Source organism: Daphnia carinata, chromosome 7 (genome assembly GCF_022539665.2).
Source record: "Daphnia carinata strain CSIRO-1 chromosome 7, CSIRO_AGI_Dcar_HiC_V3, whole genome shotgun sequence".
Classification (NCBI taxonomy): domain Eukaryota; kingdom Metazoa; phylum Arthropoda; class Branchiopoda; order Diplostraca; family Daphniidae; genus Daphnia; species Daphnia carinata.
In genome coordinates, this window is record NC_081337.1 from 293,528 (window position 1) to 300,177 (window position 6,650).

At 48.0% G+C, this 6,650-nt stretch overlaps 1 non-coding gene across 1 annotated transcript; it reads left to right on the plus strand.

The window, feature by feature from the left end:
- Nucleotides 1-995: 995 nt before the first annotated feature.
- Nucleotides 996-1,067, plus strand: Trnad-guc (transfer RNA aspartic acid (anticodon GUC)). The gene has a single exon. It is a non-coding gene; the product is annotated as a tRNA-Asp (tRNA).
- Nucleotides 1,068-6,650: the final 5,583 nt, after the last annotated feature.

The following is a 6,650-nucleotide window of genomic DNA, read 5'->3' on the forward strand; positions in this document are numbered from 1 at the left end:
GGTCCCAGTAATCGAGGAAGTGGTCCCTGGTAATGTCCTAACTCCGGCAAATTTTAGCACCAGCCCCATTTTAGATATTGAGAGGGAGTTCTCAACATCTTTTAATACACAAAATTTTAGCTGGCTTTATGAACTCCCTCCTCAAGAAATTGGCAACCCACTCATTTTATCACCGAAAATTTTACTCCCCTTACCTGACCCTGAATCCTCAACCATCACCTCCAGTCAGCTAAACAATCGAGGACGCAGTCAAAATAGCTCAGAAGTGCAGAGCCAAAGAGGCTGCGATTTTGTTAGTCTCTGGGTTCCTGCCTTCTCGAGCTGTGAGACTCTTCAAGACCTAGAAGAAGTCCTCGGACGTTGCACAGCTGACTGCTTACCTAAAGCACAGATTTTACAAGACCCTAGCCCCGAAAAACCCCGAGGAAACCCTGATAAAAGAAATCGAAATCAAAACCGAAAAATTCCTTTGCCGACCTATGAACCGGCTGATAGCGATATCGCTTTCAACGCCAATGATTATCGTTTGATCTCTAAGGTCGCCTTCGGCATCATAGTGTTCTGATACCTATTCTTTCTCTTGCGATAGAACGCTATGTGACCATGTCTGAGAACAAACGGAAAATATATTAAAAGCGCTTCGAAAGCACACACTACAAGTATATAAAAAAGAGCTAAAACACGACAACATTACCAAAGGGGACTATATACGTATAAAATATCAAATACCAGAAAATCACGTAATACGTTAGATAAAACCAAAACTAGAATTCGGAAATAAGAACGACATATTCACGTTCGTATGTTGTGTTTAATCTGTAGGGTCAGTAGGGTGTTTCCTTGCCATTTCAGTCTACACGTGGATCACTGCCTATTTTGATTCGCTCCTGAATGTAGACCAACTACAGTGGTCAATGACTAGCAGTTGGTACTCGACAAGTGTTCGCTTTATGCTGCTTGGAGATAATGCGAGGGATTGGTGATAACTCATCACGTCCTCGGTAGTATAGTGGTCAGTATCCCCGCCTGTCACGCGGGAGACCGGGGTTCAATTCCCCGCCGGGGAGAGGATGGGTTGCGGTGCTCAATTGCCAACGATTTTGTTTCAGACACCTTTAAAATTATGAGAGGGAGTGGTTTTTTCGTTGTTTTGTTACACGATTTTGTGTTTTTTCCTGTTTGTTAGAAAATTCTGCTATTTGGTATGTTATTTGTTATTATCATTTGTTCTCCTCGCCACCTTTTACCTGCTACTTGGTTATTGGGCCCTTCTCAGTTCTCCGTCTCATTCGCTAAAAAATGTCTGATCGTAGAAGGCGGTTGCAGGGGGCGAGGTAAGAAAATCTTTAAAAGAGCTAAATAGATCTCGTCTACACCCTTAGGGTCTCTCTCGTTATTTCTCGTATAATTATAATTACCTTTCGGGATCGCAGAACAATCCCTCTGGTAATTCTCAATTAATGACATGCTTGTCGTCATTAATGTAACAATATATGGTGTTTACTACATTTGACGGCGGTTCGGATTGTTGATACGCGCTATATCAGCATTCTCGTGCAATGTGTGGCAAATAATAACCGTATTCCCAAGGATGCCGGGGGTGTTTGGTTGGTTTTGTCGTGGCTGTGGATATTGATGAGAATAGGCTGGGTTTTGATGATACACCTGTTAATTGCTGTGTGGTTGATAGTTTGGTCGATGGTAGTGTATCGGTCTGTTACTGTACGGAGGTCTCTGGGGTGTTTGTTGGTAAGTTGGGTAATTGGATTGTCTATACCCCTTGAAGGTACCTTCTCTTCGTGGTGAATTATAGTTGTTGCGGTATGGGCTGTTTCTTCTGCTACGATTGAAGTTTCTGTCAGGACTGGAACCTCTTCTATTCGATCTTTAGTGAAATCGAACTCGCGAATTTTGTGGTCTGGAGTATCGTTCGCTTGATCGCGAAGATCCTTGTTCTTATCGATCTGCTGCTCCTACGGTTATATCGGCATCCTACGATAATTCACGATTCTTATTAGTATTTTCCAATTCCCGTATTTTTTGTTTTAGGAATTCGATTTCTGTCTTTTGTTGTGGAAGTTCTTTATCTTGTTGTTTCTCGTGATGCGTTTTACCTGCGATTACTGCGTTTATTTCTTTGTCTTCTGCAGTATCTTTGCAATTTTGATTTTGGTAGAATCTCTCATTTTCCTGATTGTGTTTATGCGTCGGGCCTTCGACGATGGTTTGGTTTTGGTCCGACGTTTCTTCGTTGCCTTCAATGGAGTCGTATAGGCTGTTGATTCTTGATATAAAGGCTTTGCATTTTTCTTCAGGTTTCTGTTTCAGCGTCAAAAATTTTTTCTTAGTGCTGCTAAGTCATATGCATCCTGTAACCTTGCAATGATGGCGGTTTTCCCCTCGTCGTACTTTAACTCGTCACCCTGCTCTTCTACATAGTTTCCGTACCCTTCTAGGGCATCGCCTTTTAGTCTGTCGGAGAAGAATCGTATTCTTTGGTTGTTATCACAGTCGTTGTTACGTGCTACATGTTTTGCGTCCTTCAGCCACTCTGTTATTAGTTTATCAGTACATTTTCCTTTGAAAATTGGAATTGACTTTTTGTCTTCTCTCGAGAATAATTCTCCTAGCGCTTTTACGATTGTGTGGGTTGTGACCGAACCGATGTCATCGGCATCTGTTGTGTCGCGGTCAATTCTCAAAGTTTCCTTTTGCGGAAGACCCATTTTGATTCTTTGTTTGAGAGTCTGATACTTCTGTTCTAGTTGAAGGAGGTTATCGTTTTGGATCTCGATTTGGTTTTGGAGGTCGTCGTTGAGTTGCTGGAGTTCGGCGATTTCTTCTGATTCTAACTCGAAGTGGAGGGATTTGTCTCATCCTTCCGTTAGCGAGGTTAGGTCGTTTATCTCACTCACTAGCTTCGTTATCTCTCCTGGTTCGTTGGAGACGTCTAGATCTTCAGTTTCGGCGAATGTTACGTGTTGTTTCCTATATTCTTTTATTCTTTTCTCCAAATACTTAATTTTTTCCTCTCGGTCTCCCGCCTGTATGTTGATCTTCTGTAATTCCTCTTCAAGGCTTTTATTCTTTGTATTAATATCTATCAGGCTTCTCCTTAACCCGGCTTTTTCGGTTAAGGTTTTTTCAAGGATTTCTTTTGTTTCCTTTGTTTCTTTCTGAAGTTGAACGAACCTTAACCCAGAGTTGTTACATGGTGGAGATGCTCCTGCGTTCTTACCTGGTCAACTGCACGTTTAACTCAGGTACGCGTTTGTTGTGAGGGGTCTCTGGGAGTCGAACCCAATAATTTATTGTTGGGCACGAGGCCACAACAACGGTCTGAGAAAACGTGTGATTGGCAGTGAGTCGCAGTGGGTCCTCGTTTGGATGTCACACGGGATAGGTGTGATTTCAGACGCTGGGGAAGGGGTCGTCGAAGAGCAGCTGAAGAGGCGGCGAAGGAGATTCAAACCTATTACACGGGTTTGAGGCCGGCGACACCTCTAAGTGCAGCGGCACGAGCTTCAACAAGATTTCAGGAGGCACGTGCAACATCAGTGCGATCTAAGGGGCGGTCGAGAGGTCCCCCTGGCGTGGTGAGTGAGCTCACTTTCGGGCGCAAAGGTACGTGGGTGACCAGAGAGGCGTCCCAATAAGGAGATATCCCAGACCTGACGCAGTTTCAGTTGGATTCCGAACCACAGGGTAAGGAATTCGTGGATACTCAGAGTCACCAGGTGTCAGAGAGACAAGAAACCAGGTGTGCTGCGGGAAGAGGGGGATTCGAGCCGACAACTGCACACGAGCATCGTGAGCGTTCCCGTAGGGTTGGGAGCGAGGTTGACACACGAGCCGAAGTGGAAGAAGAGGAACGACAGGAAGAGCGGCGGGTCAACCGAGACCAGAAATTGCATACGCGACGACTGGAGGTAGACGACGCTGCGTCGTTCATCAATCAAGTAGCAGGGCCCGTAAGTCAGGAAACGATCAAAATACAAGCCATTCCGGCGGAGAGTAGGCGGCGGAAGGCGGAGGCCGTTAGCAGCGATCAAGGGTCGCGGGCTCGGCAGACTATCGAAACGAACTCGTTCGAGACACAAGAGACGGTGACCGAAAACCAGGAAGAGGCGCGTCCAGTGTCAGTGCAGGCGGAAGGCGCTGCCGACAGGAGAAGCGCGGTTGGCGTGGAAGCCGACACCACTGGCATCAGCGAGAGATCGTCGGGTGCCGACAGCAGGCAGCTGTCGACGGAAGAACACGACGCGGTGGAAGAACGAGAAGTAGGCTTGGAAAGAAGAAGCCCGCGCGAAGGTCTTCGACCTAGGGCGTCTAGCACGTCGAACGCAGCGGTCTTCGTCAGGCCAGAAAGAAGTGGATTCAGTGTTGGGGATTCACCAAGGCGGCAATCCATAGCCCAAGAAGAGGAACTAGCTTGGGACCATTTTCTGGCTGAGGAGGAAGACATGGTGGAAAGGCCGATCTTTCAGTTTAAGGAGCCGGAGAAATTCCGTGGCACGGCCAAGGAAAATGCTGTGGAGTGGATTGACCGATTCGAAAGGATAGGTCGCCACAACAGATGGACCAATAATGACTTGGCGAGAGCGATAGACGTGTCTTGGCGTGTCGCTCGAAGAGGCGGCCTACAAGTGGATTGTAAACCTAGAGGCGCGGAACGCGCGCCCAGAACACTGGGAAGACCGGAGAGAGAGATTTGTGGGGGAGCAAGGGCCAGCGCGCTAGAGGGAAGTGCCTGGACTCAAAACGTTGTTTCTGAAGCTGAAAGTTTGTTGCAGTGAACTTAAAAGCGACAAATGGAGAGGAAACCGCGGATGAGAGTCCAGGGGAAGGACGAGGACCTAACAAAATACTACCACGACGTTATGGACTTGTGCCGCATCGTGCAACCAGATATGGCGGAAGAAGTTTGTATTGACCACCTGTTCAGGAGGTTAAGCCCAGACCTTTACGAAAGGCTGTATGTGCTTGGAATCACGACCTGCGCGGAGTTCCTCGAAAAGGCAAGACTCCATGCAGATGCTGTGAAAACGGCCTACGAATGGGGCTATGAAGATGCACGCCGGGAGGGTGAGAAAGCTCCTATCGGGGCAGTAGGCCTTAATAAGATGCAAGAGCTCCAGCGGCAAATACAGGAGCTGCGGGATGAGCTGGCGAAGGCGAGAGGGCAGTCGAGAAAGAAGAGCATCGACGACTGAAAAGGCGAAAGGAATCGGAAGCCAAAGAAAAATTATCCGTTCCGATGCTACAATTGCAAGGAAGAAGGCCATATGGCAAGAAATTGTCCTAAAGAAAAGAGTCGAGAAAGCACGCCAAGGCCTACAAAGCCTACGAAGCCGGAGAGGGAGGAGCCAAAAGCAGCCTGTGCTGTGATTGGCGGAGAACCAAGTAAAGCAATTGGACAGCAACAGCCTACAGAGGTAATCTGGATTGGTGGTTGTCCAGTGGAAGCTTTAGTGGACACGGGAGCGGTCATTTCCGTCATCACGCCGTCATTAGCAAGCAAGTTGAACCTGAAAATCACCCCATGGGATGGGCCCATGGTGGTAACGGCGGATGGTCAGCCTATGCAACCGAGAGGAAAAGTTGCGCTGACAGTGATCAATAAAAACGCGTCGGTGGAAGGGGAAGTCGTTGTGCTGAAGACTTTCGGACCCGACTTCATTATGGGAAGAAATTTGTTAAAGTTCTTTAAAGAGCTAAAAATCTGCTTCAGTAGCCCTCCGACGGTGGAGCTCGGAGCGATTGACATCGGAGCTTCCGGAGGCAGAGATGCCATAAGGAAGGTGACCGCAACAGTGCGGGTCACGGTGCCAAAGAGAAGTGCGGTACCGGTGAAAGTGTCTATCCCAGACGGAGGAAACAAGGACGCAATTATGCTCCTCCGCCCGTCGAAAAAGCTGCTTGAAAAAAGTGGCTTATCGGCGGGGCACGCGTTAATCGACTGTACCAAGTCGAACGCGGTTGTTCACGTTATGAACGTGGATCACACGGATCATGTGATTGTGGAAGGAACATCCCTCAGAAAATTGGTGGCTGTCGACCAGAGCAGCAGTCTTCCCCTGGAGATGGAAGATGGACGTACGTCCGGAAGGAGCAGCGCTCGGCAGGGAAAGCTGAAATACCCGGCTATGTTCGAGAAATGTGTGGCGAAGACACTGGCAGGGGAGGATCGTGAGGACTTCATTTCGCTTCTGATGAGTTTCCAAGATGTGTTCGCTGAATGCAGCGATTGTCTTGGGCAGTGTACTGTCTTGGAGCATGCTATACCTACGGGTAATGCAGCGCCGATCAAACAGTTACCAATGCGACGCGCCTGGCAGGAACGAGAGCTCATTAAGGCAGAGGTAGACAAGATGCTGCGGCAGGGGATTACTGAACCTGTGCAAAGCCCCTGGTCATCGCCAATCGTCCTTGTAAAAAAGAAGGATGGGAAGTGGCGATTTTGCATCGATTACAGACGTCTAAATGACGTAACGACGAAGGACGTCTATCCACTTCCGCGCATCGACGATGCGTTATCGAAGCTGGAGGGAGCGACGCTTTTCAGTATTGTAGACTTTCAGAGCGGGTACTGGCTGGTTCCAGTTGCCGAAGGAGACAAGCCAAAGACAGCGTTTGTGACGCCTGACGGC